Source organism: Cavia porcellus, unplaced genomic scaffold (assembly GCF_034190915.1).
Source record: "Cavia porcellus strain 051 isolate PalLab524CR breed Dunkin Hartley unplaced genomic scaffold, mCavPor4.1 scaffold_2, whole genome shotgun sequence".
NCBI classification, from domain to species: domain Eukaryota; kingdom Metazoa; phylum Chordata; class Mammalia; order Rodentia; family Caviidae; genus Cavia; species Cavia porcellus.
Window position 1 is genome coordinate 118,980,153 of NW_026947485.1, and position 17,503 is coordinate 118,997,655.

The following is a 17,503-nucleotide window of genomic DNA, read 5'->3' on the forward strand; positions in this document are numbered from 1 at the left end:
CACACCGGACACTGGTTGCAGGCAGGGCACGTGGAGGGAATTCTAGCTCTTAAGACTCAAGGTCTGGAGCAGCCTGGAGCTCTCAGATCCTCAGGCGGTCTTCTCAGGGCACTCTGCAGCCCTAGGAAGACATCCACCCAGGGCCTACTTGGTACTTGAGTGCACATAAGGCTGAAGAGGTCACCCAGGTGAAGCGGGTATTGCAACCAGGGGGGAAAGGAGGGCACGGGCGTGAGGGCAGAGAGCCCAAGTGCACGTGGAGTCTTGGGAAGTTCAGAGACTCCGGAAGTTTGCAGAAACTCCGGAAGTTTGCAGAGACTCCGGAAGTTCATGAGGACTCCGGAAGTTCACGGAAATTCCGGAAGTTCACAAGACTCTGAAAGTTTGCAGAGATTCCGGAAGTTCACACAGACTCCAGAAGTTCATGCGGACTCTGAAAGTTTGCGGTGACTCCACAACTTCACACAGACTCTGGAAGTTCACAGAGACTCCAAAAGTTTGCATGGTGGCCTGGCTGAGCAGCCTGGTGGAGAGTGGAGAACCTGCTCCTGAGGAGTTCTCCATGGGGATGTTGACTTTTAGTTTGAGGTCCCTGAAGAGCTATGAGGATTTCAAGCAAAGAAATGTTCTGATTGGATTTACAATTTAGAAAATCTGCCTGGAACAAGAGCTAGGGGAGGGAATCCTGAGCACCCAAATGAGCACCATGATGGGAAAGGAAGGATCACTGCTGGTTTGCAGATAGAGAAAAATGCAAAGCTGCAGGCGCTGTGTGTGCATTCAAATGATGGTGGAAGACTCTTCAGCTTCTCACAGGATTTATATCAATATCTACAGAATTTACGTAGGCAAAGAAGGTTTACCACTTCTGCGGTTTGTGCACATTACTTAACTGTAAATTACTTAATATGCTAGAAACAGATTGGCAGAATACATCTTTCAGTAATAATGGAAGTTTCTGGGGAAATCAACATTTAACTCATGGTTTTAAAGTACAAAGAATTTCCTACAGTATCTCCTCCAGGACAAAACCCAAAGAAGCAAAAAACAAAAATTAAGACAGTGACCAAACAAGGACTATTTCAAATTTCTGACTTAGATCCTTCAGGGTTTGACAGGAAAAGCCTCCAACTTGCACACTACTTGCTTCTGTCTTGGGTAGATTCCCTGAATGCAGAGACTACAGTCAGTTTATACGCAGTGTGTTAGGCACCAACTCTGGGAAAGGAAAGCAAAGAAAGGAGGATCCAGAAGACAAAGGACTATATCACAGGCAGGCTCAATGAAACCTTTGCCCACCTGGCAAGAGTCTGGAGCAAACTGTCCCCTGGTGCCCTGTATCTAGGCCTGGTCTTTCTACCAGGTAACAGATGTGCTGCCCCAGGAAAACATGTTGGTTCTTGGTTTCGAGGCAGCCCCCAATGATGTGGACACCCCCACAGTGGAGTAGCATGCCTTCCCTCAGAGGAGATCTCTGCGTCTCCCACATCTGTGTGCCCCTTCTTGGATGGAGCCCCAAGATAGCAGCCTGTATTCCTGGTCTTGGTGAAACTATCTAGAGCGCTCCAGCCAGATGGCTATACCTCCTATACTTAGAAATGCTATTTTAGAATTTTAGATACATGAAAATTGTGTTGAGAATAGAATGTAAAATCAAGTTTAAAATCATTTACTAATATTAAGATACCAATGGGCATAAAAGGAAGAAAAGCAGAAAAATAAATAAATATTGACAGGAAGAGATTGTTCTACTTTTCTGTATGTATAGTGGAAATCACAGAATTAACCATATGTACCAAGCAATCAGGTATATTCATAGAACTGGAAGGATCATTACAAAATAACAGAATATCCCCAAACTGCAGGTAAAACTGGCGTTTCTTTCCATCCAGTTCCTACAGCCTTGCATGAAGAGTTTTCCTAAAAGAGTTGTTTATTTTAATCACTAGACAGTAGTCCTAACTATAATGTCAGAATGATGACATATGATCCAGGATGGAAGGAGAGCTCATTTTTAAAATTAACAATGCCTAAAGAAAGGAAGCTCATCAGACTTTAGAACATTGGTCTCCTGTAACATTATGGCAGAGACAAGCAGAAAATAGTGAAAATCTTTCATTGTGATTTCTGAAACTTGGTATTATGTACTGAAGTGATAGAATCCTCATCCCTCAAATTTTATCTTTATAGTTAAAATTCACTTATTTAGATCCCATAAATTTGCAGTGTTGCAAGAATACCATTGTCGTGTGTCTGCCTGAGAAAACATTTTACAGTGGTTTTCTCTCTGAAAAGACAGCCTAATAAGTCTTGTGAAGAAGGAGCCTGCTATGATTCTGAAGGATACTTTCAAATTCTGGGTCCAGAAATTATTTTCATAAAGTCGAGGATATTTATAATCCATTTTGATGGGTCAATAATGATTCTTCTTTTTATAAACTGACCTATTCTTGGCAAACATCATGTTTACAATATGTTTCCAAGCACAATTATTTGGAAAATAAGAAAATAGAATTCATTTTTTAAAAGCTGGGTTTTCACTATTTTGGATAAAGTTTTCTGTTGTTACTTCATCCCAGAAAATTTATCACAGTTCTCAGTGTAACTCCTTCCCCCAACCTAACTAACAGAGTTTAGACAGACTGCATACCAGAGAGCTGCAGTCCATCTACACCCGGAAGAATCAGATTAGTGCAGTGTTACAGAAGAGAGGAAAGAGCGCAGGAAGAGGGAGAAGGAAGCTCTGGAGTGGATAAATGATGATATCCAAACTGCATACAAATCTGCATACCCCTATCTTAGGGCTCACCAGGCCAGATTTCCACATTTTGAGTAGATTTCTGACAAACTGCATCACCTGCCTCAGAAAACAGTGTTCCTTGAAAGTTGCCATTTTAGTAACTCTTTCAGAGTCCAGCAAATCCAGTCCAGTGTTCTGATTCCCACAGTGTGTGTGTGTCTAAGGAATAATCGCACCAGATGCCCAGAGCACCTTAGTTTTGGAACTGTACCATCAGGACTGCAGCTGGAAAACTCTGCACCTCTCTGGCCCCATCACAGTGAGCTTGCGATGCACTGGAAGCCGGAACCTCAGTCTCATTGCCCAGAACCAGAAGCCTCCAGGGCCACCTCTGCCAGAAACTAGACTCTGGGAGGCACTGGCTTCCGCTGATTGTTCTCTTCCCCAAAGATTTCTTCTCTATGCACAGTGGAGATGGATTGGCCCAGTCCCTGGCATGCTTGGGAAGTGCTTTGGAGAGGACTGACTTGTACTGTGGGGAATTCTTCGCACAGGGAAGAAAATTTTCTTTTCAACATTTTTTTATTTTTATCAGTCCCTGTTTGCAGAATACTGTGATTACATTGCTGGTGGGGCGCTGGTGCATGCACAGAACACAGCTTTGTTCTTTTTACATCTGCTTCCCTTCGTTTCCTTCTCCCATCTCACAGTGCCCTTTGCTTTTGCAGAAGATCTGCCTCCCTGTTTCCTAATATTTCTTGCTTATGCTACTCTTTATTTATGCTTTGGGTTTCTTATGTAAGAGAAATCATGCTATTTAAGCTTTGTTTCTGATTGATTTCCCTTAGCATTGTGGCCTCATGGTGCATCCATTTTCCTACACTTGATTCAAGTTCATCCTTTTAAAAAGCAGGAGTGGCCAGGAATTTAGCTTAGTGGTACAGCACCTGTCTGACAAGCATGAGGTCCTGAGTTCAATTCCCAGTACCTCCCCCTTCCAAATAAATAAAGGCTGGCATAAAAACTCCACATCTCTATCCACTCATCTGTTGATGGACATGGTCAAAAAGCGCAGTGGTTACAACACTCTAGCTCCTACTTGTTAAAATGAAATACAGCTTGGACAGAGAAACTGGGTGGACTCCTAGAGAACAGTCCTTTGAGCGCTCCTCGCTGACATCTTTCCTGTGTCTGGCTGTCCCCATGGCAGGAAGTCCTTGCCCAGGCATCTGGTGGGGCCACTTTCCGAGTGCTGACCCTCAGCTACTGCCAGGGGCCGCTTCCAGGACGACAATCCAGCTCTGCAGCATAATCCGGAAACATAACTGACACACAGTGGACAGGAAGAAGGCTGAGAGCCTAGCTCTTATACACATGCTAATTATTAGGTGGAAAGCAAAGTTATAATTGAGTTACAAAACAATGTAATAAAATAGAATACCTGACAGAGAGCTACTCTTCACATGAAGTTTTTACATGAGAATAAACATTGTGTTCTTTGCAGAGTTCAGAAAAGGGAGAGGGAGCTGTAGTCTGCAAACTGTGGACTCTTGTAACTACATTGTTACTTCTATTTGTTGACATCTTGATTTATAAAAACCGGAACAAGTTCAGTTTCAATAATTCTTTTTATTCAAGAAACACCAGAGAAAGAGGAAAGAGATTGATGTCTCCCCCTAAAAATGGCATATGCAAAAGCTTTACAATTCTCTTTGTTCAACTCTGGGTCAGATCTCATGAAAAAGCAATTGAGATTCCGTCTGCTCCCCATTCTTCCTTGCACACACGGAGGCCTGGGTTCCTAATGAGCACCAGGAAGCTTCCTTCCACCGAATTTTACCTTTGAAAGATGAAATGACCTGGTCCCGCAACTCTTCTCAGTCTGGTTTCTCTGGTTGTAAGTCTCTCCCCTTAACCACACCGAAGGGTATCTAATTAATTAAACTCACCCCACTGCCTAGAATTGGGCTCCGTCAGCCAAGGAGAGCGAGAAGCAGAAGGGTTCGGAGCACTGGGTTTTGTAATTGTTTTTAATGTGGACTCCTGGTGGCTGGGTCCAACCAGGAGGAATCATACTAATGACTGGGCGAATGAGTGCCATTCAAATGAACACTTCTTGTTTTACAATGAATTTGGAAATTCTTGGTTTAAAAAGAAAGATAATAGGAGAATCACAAGTTCAGCCTGGCCAGTTTAGCAACTTTGCAAGACCCTATCTCAAAACTTTTTTAAAAAGTATAAAAGTGATAGAGAATATAGCTCACAGTGAAGGCCCTTGGTTTGGTCCCAAACACAAATAAATAATATGTAGTATTATATAAATAAAGCAATTCAGAAAGCATCTCATGGAAGCCACGCTTGTTCATAAAGTATCATTCTCTTCACATCAAATGATAAACGTTAAAAAAAAATCAAAAGATTCCCTGAAGTAGTCTGCCAAGAAAAAGCAACCGAATGATTTAAAGAGGATGTCTCTAAATGGGGTGCAAATAGTCCTCACACTAAATTCACTGTCCGCCATTAGTGTGACTTGTACCGCTAAAGTGACAAAATGATTTTCTAATTACTCTTTTCAGGACACATGTCCACTTTTGCTACAAGTTCCATTTTTAAAGAGTGAGGCGTTAAACTGAATTGCTGGTTCAGGGTCGGCATATCAGACTCTTCCTGCCCCATGACAGGTTCATAGAGGACTGGAGCCCCTTTTTTGAAATCAGTTCCCAGACCAAGGAAGTGGGGTAGGGCTCAGGACAGCCAGCAGGCACTTTGGGAGGTTAGCGAGGGCGGGAAACAGCTCAGAGTGGCTGTCACCCAGTGACCTTGGGACGTGCTGGGCCCCTTACAGGAGACGGTGCAGAAGTGTGGGAACAGCTATTTCCTGTTCTTCCTGCTCTGTTTTCTTGCTCATCTGTGGAACAGAACATTTGTGGTGTCACAGAGACCACAGGTGACATGCTAGCTTTTGTCAACAGAGGCACACCCTCACTTTGCCCACTTGCTTGCTAAGTGACAGCTCATACTGTCGGACCCTAAACTGCCTGAAAATAGAGCATAGCACTCCCTCAGACTGCGCAGTTTCCAAATCACTTATGCAGCACTGGAAGCTGAAATTTGACGAGAACCTCTCCTAGTTCCCTCACTCCACGCATCTCTGAGGCTCTGCGTTGCTCCTTTATGAGAGAGAATATCTACAAAAAGAACAAAACTGAAATTAAAATTTATGATTGTGTTTTACACTGGGGAAAATAGGCTGATGTGTTTTGCAAAAATAAAATAAAAAAGATATGAAGTTTATCTATGACTTTTCCCCTTAATCTTGTTTCAAAACCAAGAAATAATGTAGTACTTGTTTATAAACTTATATGGAACATGGTGGCATGCTCCTGTAATCCCAGCACCTCGGAGGCCGAGGCAGGAGGATTGCTGTGAGCTCCAGACCAGCCTGAGCTACAAAGTGAGCTGAAGGCCAGCCTGAACTGCATAGTGAGACACTGTCTCAAACACACACACACAATAAAATTCATAAGTATAATAATAAGAGTTTTGCAAACTCTTACTACAGGAAAATGTGTGTCGTCACAGAACCAGGGGCTGCCTCTTGGCACTGAGATGGGGAGTTGCCAGGAACAAGGAGAGATACTGGTGACCATTCCTGGGACATCAGCCAGGACCTAGGACTGGCCAAGGGCGTTGAGCCACAGAAGGCAGAGTCAGGCACCATAGGATAAGGAAGAGAACAGCCAGGGAAAAGGGAGATGCCAGAGAGCAGGGCTGAGGGTAGGACACTAGGTTTGGGGTGCTAGGCCTGGGCTGGGAGAGTAGGGGAAGAGGAGTCCGCCTTCCGCGTGCCTTTCTTCGCCCTTCCTCCTCAGGTCCTGCTGGGGAAGGCCATAGAGAGTAGCAGTGAGGGGTGGGGCTGCAGAGACAGGGAGGAGCCGATCCAGGCACTAAGGCTGGCCGTGGAAGGAAGGGGCAGAGAAGACAGGCATGGATCCCGGGCTGCTGTGCCAAGATCAGTTTCCAGCTCTTCTCCAAAATAGAAGGAAGCTCGGAGCTGCCCATGCAGCCCGTGTCCTCCAACAGCTGGATGACCATACGATTTATCACAGGGAACATTTTTGGAAGAAAGGAATGTTATTTTTATTTTTGTTTGTCTATTTGTTTATTTGTCTTTTTGAGACAGGATTTGGCTATGCAGTTTAGGCTGGCCTTGAACTCACTTTGGAGCCCAGGTTGGTCTCAGTGATCCTCTTGTCTCAGCCTCCTGAGTGCTAGGATTACAGGTACACTATACAACAACAACAACAGATATAAACTGGGAACATCTCAGACACACCAAGATATGTATCCACGTTGTCCAAGATTGACTGATAGCAGAAAGTATGGAAGACTTATGTGGGAATGGTGTTTGCCCTTTTTCTTGATTTACAAGGCTTGGTATTCAGAAGGATAGAAAAAACAGCCAGGTAGGCACAGAGAGTGTCAATTAATATGGATTCCACTTTAAATAAGTTAAGATGGAAACATCTTTATGACCACATCCAACGGACATGCATTAACCATCTGTGCATGAAAAGCACTGTGCTTGGCCTTGGGGAATGTAGAGAGGGTCACACACATTATGCCCTAAAGAAGCTTCGAGTCAGTACAGTAACCTGGGTAATGACCAAGGGAATCATCACTGGCGCTCCTGAGATAGCTAAGACCAAGATGCGGGGGAGGTCCCGTAGAAGGAGAGGTTAGGGATTGATTGATGATTGAACTAGAGGGATGGACCAATAATTAACGTGTGTGGCATACAGGGAGGGGGAGATAGAGCTTTCCTGGTGGCAGAACACAAACACAGGGAAGAAGGTGTTTGGGAAACCAGTGATGCGGGCTGGCCGAGCAGAGGACTTGTGAAGAGGAACTGTGGAAATGAATTGGGGGAGATAGTGGGGTAGACATCGATCCTGGATACAACTCACCAGGATGTAACTGAAAGCTTTGCTCCTACAGTAGCCATCTGGACAACCACCAGGAAAACATTCATTCCTTCCAGTTATGCAAAGCCCTGGAAGTGTTGGGCCAGCCCTGACTTCTCACATGCCAGAACCCAGAAAAACAAGAGATGTCAACACCGAGATGCATGTGAACACTGAGACTCTTATCAGATCTGAATTAGGCAATCATACTAACTTTCCACTGCCACACATCCAGGAGCCTAAAAAGAACTCAAATTTCTTTCTTTTTTTTTTTTCTTTTGTCTTTTTCATTTTTATCGGTACCAGGGATCAAACTCGCGACTGCCTGCTTGCAAGGCAGGCGCTTATGCCGCTGAGCTAAATCCCCAGACCCAAGAACTCAAATTTCTTCTCCCTGTTCTGCAGACTACAGGACCAGCTTGAGTCCCAGTGAGTCAAAGTCGAGGTGTCACAGGCCCTGTCCTCTACCTCAAAAGCAGCAAGGGTGACTGGAATTCTTGTGACGTCTGTCACTCTGACCACCTCTTCTGACACATGCTTTTACCCTTCAAGAAACTCATAATTCTACAGGGCCTGCAGGAATAACCCAGGGACACCCCCATCTGTGCCATGTAAGTAAGGAGCATGCTCTCAGGTCTCTGAGGCCGGGACATGGTCATCTTCAGGGTGGGGAGCTTTCATCCTGTCTGCCATGGAACTGAGTGCCACACCCGCCGTGCTGTTTTCTCCTCCCACAACCTTTGGCCCAGCATGAACAAACCACCTCATCCCTGGTTCTCCAAGATGCTTCGAGTGCCCAGTGTTGTGTGTGATGAATTTCACCAAAGATTTGTGAACCATGAGTGGGAGTCATGTCTGGGTGCAGAGAAGGAACCACATTCAAACACATCACTTCTTTGCTTTAAGGCTTTTGGTCCCAAGGAGTTCTCCTGTGCTGCTTTTCCCTCTGGCCTGCCTACTGTCGCATCTCCAGTGACATTTTTCCCTCTTCTTTCTTCTCCACATCTTAGGCCTGCCAAAATACCTCTCCCATCATCCTCACTGCAAATGGAAATTCCTTGATACTTTATTACTTAAGGCAATCTGGTCTGCTTTGTTTCAGCCTTTCCTATCCAAAATCCATCCTGGTCTTTACCTTCCATGACCAGAGAGATCCATAGGCATCTTACAAGGCAAATTTTGTGCTGGCAGTCTGGTTTAATACTTTTTAATAGTCAGTCTTCACAGCCTGAGCCCAGGAACCAGGAGACTGGCTTCAGATTGAAATGACCTGGTGGCTCAGGGTCGGGCTGGGGCTCATACCTCTCTGAGGCACTACTCTGTTACTGTCAGATAGAAAGTCAAATCCAGTCTTTTGTGAGTTCCAAAATTCTAGCAAGATGGAATTTGTCCTTTGAACTTTCTAGATATGGAGTGCGCCTTTTGGTAGCTCAACCCTGAGCTGGCTGGGTTTGTCCAGCTACCTGACACTCCTGGAAATGAAGAAAGTGTGAATGAAACTGGAAAAAAAGGTGTCCTTTCCAGGGCCATGGCAGTCTCCCCATCAAATTAGCAATTACTGCTTGCAGTGGGAGGTGTTTGGCATAGTGATAGTTGGGAATAAGGTGGTGCATTGGGGACAGCACAAACTCCTCTACCATGACAGCTGGCTTGATATTCTGGGACATTTGGAACCCTGAGCATTTCCCCTATTTTTAAAAGCACCTCTGGGGTGGTTGCCAACCTCTGGAAGCCATGGAGACTAACCGAGGGAGAAACATGATGAGAATTAGTGTTTACTTTTTTTACTTAGGGATAGGACACCCAAAGAAGAGGCTGTCGTAGAAGCTCATGTGTGACTCAGATGTCAGCAGGTGTCACAGGGCTTCCTCACCACACCATGCTGGCTGGTGATGAGAGGCCACTGCTTCTACTTGATGGTGCAGTCAGCTACCATGTACCACTGCTCAGCATCGCGGGCCATTGGAAAAATGCAAACTGAAATGACCCTGAGAGTCCATCTGACTCCAATAAGAATGGTCCTCATTAAGAAATCAAATAATTACAAAGGCTGGTGAGGCTGAGGGGAAAAGGAAGCCTTCTACAATGGTGGAGGGAGTGCACACCAATGCAGGCACTGTGGAGATTCCTCAAAAGCTGAAGGAGAAATTCCATTTGATCCAGCTATTCCTTTTCTAGGTATGTTCTGGAAAACGTTAAAGACATCATATTACAGTGGTATATGCACACCCGTGTTTATAGCAGCACAAATCATAATAGATAAATCTTTGAAGCAGCCTATGTGTTTATGATACATGGATAAAACAATGTGTATGTATAATAGAGTACTACTCTGCCATAAACAAAGACAAACTTGAGTCATTTCTAGTAAAATGGATGCACTTTGAGATCTAATGTTAAGTGCAATAAATCAAACACACAGGCTTAAATAGTGCATGATTTACCTTATGTGAGAAACCTGAAATATATATTTTAAAAAGAATGAAATACAAGATAATAGAAAATAGGGAGATAGATCTTTTGCAAAAGGGGAACCAAGAAATGGAGAGTGGCTGGAGAAGGGGAAAAGAAGGAGTCGTGAAGAGAATTAAGATGAGTTATGTACATGGACCAACTCCCCAGGAGGCATGTGATGATTACATATGCTAAACATGAACTAGTAAAAATAAAAACTCAAAACAGCATTGCCTGCCAAATACACATGCTATCAGGCCCTGAGGGTGCCTGGCTTCCGGCACTGATTTTCTAAAGGAGAAGGCGGTGACCCACTGAAGAGAAGACTGTGATGTGTGAGGAACCTGCAAATGTAAGTGCTGTGACCTACCTGCAGTTAACAAGAAGCCAAGACCGCCTGTGGGTCGGCGCCATGCGCTGACTAGGGAGAGCCAGAGGCCAGCCCCTCCCAGTGTGCGAGCAGGGAGACAAGAGGAAACAATGTCCCCGCTCCCACCATCAGCAGCTGGCTGCTCTGGAGAAACACAGGCTGTGATGATAGCTAATGAGGTAAAATACAGCTTAATGCTTGTGGTGTTTAGTGCTTCACTGACTTCGTAGGCCTAAAGCAGGTAGTGTGATCATCTATTTAGACGATAACAATACCCACTGTAGCATCTATGGGTCTCTCCTTCGGAGGTGGTAGCTATTGTTAGTTCCCTATTATTTTGTTTCAAAGTCCTTTATCATTTTCATTGTTTTGTTAGGTTGGGTTTTGTTCTGTTCTGATTTTATTCTATTCTGATTTTATTACATCTGATGGCTTGGGCAGCTATTTGAAAGATAACAAGCTATATTACAGTAGCCATTTTGGATTTACCATTATTTTGTTTTGAAGTCCTGTATTGCATTCATGGTTTTGTTTTCACTGCTTCTATTCTGTTCTGTTCTGTTTGGTTTTACTATATCTGAAGGTATGTGCAGCTATTTTAAAGATAACAAGAGGCATTATGGTAACCATTGCTGAGTTCTTATTATCTAGTTTTGAAATCCTGTGTCACGAAAACTGTCTTGTTTTGATTGGCTTTATTCTGTTTTATTTTGCTTGGTTTTATTCTCTTTAAAATAAAATGTAAAAAACAAAACAAAAAAATGAAAGAAAAACAATTCTATGGTCCCTAGAACATAAGGAGAAGGGAGGTGGACTCTTGCCTGAAGAACAGACGCCTGCCCTTCCAGAAGGTGACAGGGACAAGGAGTGGAGGTCTCGGGGGCAGCTGGGCTCCGGGCTGCACCTGAGGCTGAGACTCCTGATGTTCTGGGAGGAAAGCACAGCATTCAGTGCTCTACCCATGAGGAGTGAGGCTGAGCGTCTCAGGAGGCCATCAAAGTGGACAGGGCCATCAGAGAGGACATCAGGACAGAACCAAGCGGGACCCCGGAGCAGCAGCTGCCACCCTGCCACTTCTTCACCCCATCTGGCCACCCCACACCACATGGGACGGACGTTATTAGTTGGTAAAGGTGCATTCTTTACTTACTTACTTTATTCAATCCCTACAAGAACCCCACGACCTCATAAGAAGATACTATTAAATTTAATCCCACTTAATAGATTAGAAAATAAAGCTCAGAGACGTTAAGTAACTTTTTTGCGAGATGCTCTTAGTAGGCGGCTGGTTTCAGGCCTTACAGAGCCCTTCTGAGGCTGTAATAGGGTGACAGTCATAAGAAAAGGGAGAGGCAGGGACTTAGTAAGTGCGATCTCCCATTATTCCTTCTAATCCAGGCTCGGATGGCACAGGGATTAAAAAGCAGTGACACAATTTGCATGCATAATACCACTTCAGATTGTTTTACAATCCACAAATAGTATTTGTTCCTAAATAGAAAGCGACCAAATATATATTAAACCATTTAGTGTTAGTGGCTTGCTTTTGTTTTGTCTTATTGTTTTTTAGAAGTGTTCTCTGATCAGTTGAAATTAGCTCTTTGGAATAGAACCAGTGTGTTAATTTGTCATTTATTCCACGTAAATGTTCTAAACCATGAAGTCTCTTTGACAGAAATAACACCTTTATTGTTTTTGTGATCATGTTACTATTTAATGATGATCTCAATGCAAGAATAATTTCTACCCTGTGAACTCCTTGGAGGCGGGAGGACTCTAACCTGTGCGTGCTCACGCTCTAGGTGTCTGCTCCCTTTTCACTGAGGACCTGCTAGCCTGGGCACTGAGGTGAGCGTCACATGCTATGACAGTGCAGCCCTGCTCATGTGTCTGCAGGGGATTCTGGCATTTGCTTTCCAGCTTTGCCTCTTCTGAGACTTTTCCACATTCTCAGACACTGGTGGGACGGTGTGAGACTTAGAGGTAGCGAGACAGAGCTGGTGCGACAGGAGGAAAATCGAGGAAGGATGGGTGGATGGATCTTAGGGTCAGGATGGTGGGGAGAAATGAGACGGCAAGGCATGATCTGAGCCCAGTCCTGAGCCCCCGAAGCCCCATGCTATCCCCAACACTATCTGGGGCCAGAGCTGACCTGTGACCCTCCCCTCGCAGGCACCTCTGTCAATTCTGTGTTGTACACAGATGGAAAAGGCTGACTTCTGAGCCCTGAAGGAAGGAATGGCTTCACCCCTGGCGGGAAAGCAGCCGCCGGCCCTATGCTGCTTGCCTTGGTGAGGCGGGGTGCTGCAAGGTTTGTTTTGAACCCCAGCCACTCTGCACCCAGGAAATGGCTTGTTGACTGCAGACGGTGCATTGCAAACCACCGCTGGAGTTGCTGTGTGGCCACCCATCTTTCTTGGAATCAGCTGGAAAGAGCCAAAGTATTCTTCAAACTGCAGACCAAGCTACTGCAGCCCTTCCGACGGCCAGAGGTCAAGGAAGGAGGAATGCCCTTGTTTTGGCGAATTATCGTGACCTGGCATGAAGGAACCTGCTCTTCCTCTATCACCATAGAGACCATTATAAAATTTCTTGTAGATACATCAGAAACAGGACTACCTACTCCCATGAGGTGGACAGTGGGCAAAAAGAACCTCCAAGGAAGCAAATAGCTATGTGGCAGAATAACACAACCCACTGGAAAAAATCTCTTTACAACCCAAGTCATCGTGGATGCTGAGCTTGTGGACAGGTAAGGGAAAAGGGCCTGACCGCGCTCTGAGGAGCTTCTGGAGCAGGATTTGGATACTGCAGGCCAAAGTGGGGTGCACTTTCTCTCCTGCACGGGGAGCACTGCACAGAGGTACTCAGCGCACACGGATTTCATCGATATTCAGGGAGTGCATGCGTCGGGCCGTTTTGGACCAGACAGGAACCTTATAAGAGTGATTTGACAAAAAGAAATAGCCAGTGTGCTCTGCCAAAATCAGTAGTGCTCTTCTTCAAGATGAATCACAGTCTGTTCCAAAATGTAAAGTAAATTTACTCACTTTTAATTAGACGAAAACCTGATACTTTTATAAAAATGAAAAGAAACGGCTGGAGTGTAGCCATTGTGTGATCTTGGGTAAGTAGTGTGGCTGGTCTAGACCTCGGCTTTCTCATCCTGATCCTCAGCTCCAACTATTTATGGAAGGGTTAAATAAAATAGCCCATACCAGGCCTTTAGTGTGGTCTTCAGTATTCCTAAGTACTCAGTGGTAACTGTTACACATTATAAAGAGTAACAATTAATAGAATTGATAACACATGTGCTCACATCATCAACACTGATGACTAATTTTACATCACTCTTTCCCTGGAACCCACAGACAATGTCTGATCATAAATAATTGAGAAGAGGTTACCTAGGGAGAAGGCAACCCCAGATCTGAAAGGCACAGTCGATGCCATTTCTGCCCAGCTCTGACCTTCCTGGCACTGGTGAATCTGGAAGTTTTGAAATGCCCTGGGTATGCTTCTTGCAGCGTTTCCTCCTGATGCCTGTGAAGAAAGTCTGTTTTGCTAAGACCTTGGGCCTGATTTCTAGTGGGAAAAGGGCCAGGAAATTTGGCTTCATTTCCAAGTGTCTTTGCACTTTTCCCAGTTGCACAGACCCTCCGAGCTTCCCCCGATTACCTCGTTTCAATGACATGGAATCTTTCAAAGGGAATGTAATAATTCCACCGAGAACTTAGCGTTTCTGACAGCCAACCTCCCACCATCCTCTGTGCTTCATAAATTATGCTGCCTGTGAGGGTGAGCTGGGCAGCGCCGATTTCCTGGCCCCTCGTGATTCATGGGTTCTCTTAACTATGTCAGTGCCTCGTCAGCAGAGCTGTTCTTTTTGGACAGAATGAGACAGCATCTGCTTCTTCTAGGGCAGCATGAAACCGGGCACTGAGCCTCTTGTGGACCCCAAATTTCAAGTTACCCAATAGCTATTAATGTTTGGAGTCACTTCCAAATTCAGAAAATGTTAGCATTTAATTAACAATTGTCTCTCTGCAAATACACTGTGACCTGAGAGGCCACTCTGATGGCCCTGCACTGTGATCATTAAAATTAACTAACAGACCACAAGAATGGTACCGTTCAGGTCCGAGGTGGAGAGGCTGTAATGAAAAGAAAGTGAAACTAAAAGCAAGCAGCAGATGGCAAGATCCAGGCAGCACAGAGGCCACCCAAGCCAGCCTCTTTGCAGCTCCCGCCTCTCCCCAGCCCACCTGAGGGCTCTAGAATGGGAGGTGCCAAGCAACTTGGGTGAGAAACCCTGAACACGCTTCCCCTCTGGAGCACCTTCTCATGATGCAGCGTCTTAGTACACGAGCAGAAGCCATGCATTCTTAGGAATAAATTCTACCTCCCTCCTGCTTCTGGGACTGCGCAGGAGGAGCTTCCGAGACTCCTGGGTGCTTCTGACTCAGAGCCTTCCTGCTGGGGACACAGGAGCCAGCTGAGATCCTCCAGCCTCCCTCTCTCCTGGGAACCCTGGGGCGTCTGTAATGACCTGAAGGCCTCTTTGGGCTTAAGGATAGGGAGAAAGAGAACAGAAAGAAAGATATGCGTGGGAAATGGCTGCATGAAAAGCCTTTTAGGATTTGGGGAAGAGAATTCTTAGAAGGCTATAGGATGAGACCAATGCAAAGCAGGACACTAAAGCACAATGATTGGGTGATTACACACCGACAGCACAATGTCCTATTGTGGACAGTCGTCAAGGTTCTCGTCATTTTCACAGGTTTGTCTGCTTGGTCCTTTCAGTTCTTTAATGATGCATACATTAGTGGAAGATTTTTAAGGTGAGGAGCCTCTGAAATGAGTCCTTTTGCTTGTGATAGTAGTCTGACGTGTAGATTCTCATTCTAACCTAAACATGTCCACAGGAGATGGTTCTCAATCGCAGTTGCTTTGCAGAAAGAGGAGGCTTCTTTGGTGTGTGTGTGAGGGTATGTTTGTGTGTGTGTGAGGCCCTGTGCATTGTACAATATTCCTGGTATCAGCAGCTTTCACCTGGAGAAACCAGGAGCACTCCCAAGCTGGGACTACTCAAAAGTCCCCATTTGCTGTCTAGCTCCTGAGTCATGGCTCACTCACAGGGGAGAAAGATGTCCAGGGAGCAGGCTGACTGTGATTTCTACCCACGCTCTGGCACTCTGGGATCAGGTTAGGCTATGCCCTCCCTGTGTTCAGTTTCTTTACCTTATAAAATATGAATTGTAGGGAAAATTGTGAAAGAACCTAAATGGGCCAAAAGATGAAGAAGAATCTTCATAGCACAGCAAGGTGTATGGATCTCTAGCATATTCTTTTAAGTTACCCAATTTGATGAAGGCTTTTATTTCTATTGTCTTTGAGCTACTTTCCAATTGTATATCATGTAGAAAACTGATCATAATGTAAGTCTTGATTTGATGACATAAAGTCTAACTTGAGTCTAGTGGAATCCAGTTGATTTTTGCATCTGGATATTAGTTTTTTGGGGTTTACATCTAATTTAAAATTCATTCCGCATTCCATGTGTGACTACCTTTGTGTAATGTAAACTCCACTTTGAACCTGTGTGACATTGTAGTGGTTCCCTCATTAATTAGTGAACTAAGTAAAATCCTCCACATGCGTTTAAAAAAGAAAATCCGTTGCTCTTTCTTTTGGCAGTGAAAACGTGAGTGCTTACACAAGGACCTCCAGAGCAGACGTCTTCAATATCACATCTACTCCAGCCCAACCACTTCCTTCCTGATTCCTTACAACCCTTGTAGTTTGTGTATGCATTAATCAAATAAATGAGGAAAAGGAAATGAGGTTTGGATATAACAGTACTGTTCACAGTATTATTCCTTTCTCTGGATTCCTTGTTTACACTGCTGGAATTTACTAGGTAAATGTCGACCTAAAGCACTTAACTCAGCTAGCTATAATATTTAGAAAAGGATCTGACACCCACCACACCACAACTATCTCATCCTATGCAAAACTAAAATCGTGTTTTAAGCTCATTGATGGGAGTCGAATTTCCTACAGAAGTCATTACTTTACTGTTATCTACTCCACAGTGTTTCACTTCAGTCTCCTTATTAACCTGTTCCAACATGAACCTGTATCTGGAAGCGATTCAGGAGTGAAAATACACTGGAACCCAAAAGCATTGTCCTCAGGTCTAGAAAAATTTTCTTTTTCTTTCTAGCTCTCTGCTTATTCTTTGCATTGACCGTGGGGCTCTCTGGAATCTTCGAGTCTGCCTTTCTTTTCCTACAAGGCGGGTGGAACAGATCGCTTCTAGGTCATTGTCAGCTTCAAGATTCCATGGTGCCATGATTCTGTCCCTAGACTGTTTTCCTGAGAACAAAGTTGTGGCAACAACAGGGGGACACAAGTCTAGAAATGATGTATAGCCATTCCTGATCTCTACCCAGAGTTCTGGTTCCTTCTGCTCCTTTGGCCTGCTTCTACCTTCCTCTCTTGTCCAGGCACAGAGCTCCCTTGTGGGATCTGGAATTCTAGTTCCAGCTCCCTCCATCGGAACAGTCTCAGCAGGTCACCTGCCCCTTCGCTCCTGCCCTACAAGAGTGAGTCTATTCGAGAGCATCTGGATGGAATGACCCCTGATGACTGAGCACAGAGTGACCATGTATTGTTGAGGTACCCCATTGTTCCCATGCCCAAGTGTTCCTCCTCCATTGTCTCCCTGTCCGGAATTCCTTGCCTGCCATCTGCTCTTCCTCCATGGCTGCCTGTTTTGTCTTTCACTGCCAAGGCTCAGGTCAGCAACTGCAGAAGAACCTGACCAGTACCTTGCTCTTCCCAACAGCACTAATCAGGGCTGCAGCTCTTCTCAGGGGCTCCTTGGAAGGGGAGCTCTGGGCTGCTGCCTGCTCCAGGTAGGTTTGTTTGGGGCAGTCCACTAACGCATTTCTCTCAGCTCAGCTGTTAATT

The 17,503-nt window shown here is 44.9% G+C and overlaps 1 long non-coding RNA gene across 1 annotated transcript; it reads left to right on the forward strand.

The window, feature by feature from the left end:
- Positions 1 to 14,556: 14,556 nt before the first annotated feature.
- LOC106025662 (uncharacterized) lies at positions 14,557 to 16,371 on the forward strand. The gene is made up of 2 exons (XR_001199206.3): positions 14,557 to 15,308; positions 16,226 to 16,371. It is a non-coding gene; the product is annotated as an uncharacterized LOC106025662 (long non-coding RNA).
- The last annotated feature ends 1,132 nt before the right edge of the window (positions 16,372 to 17,503 follow it).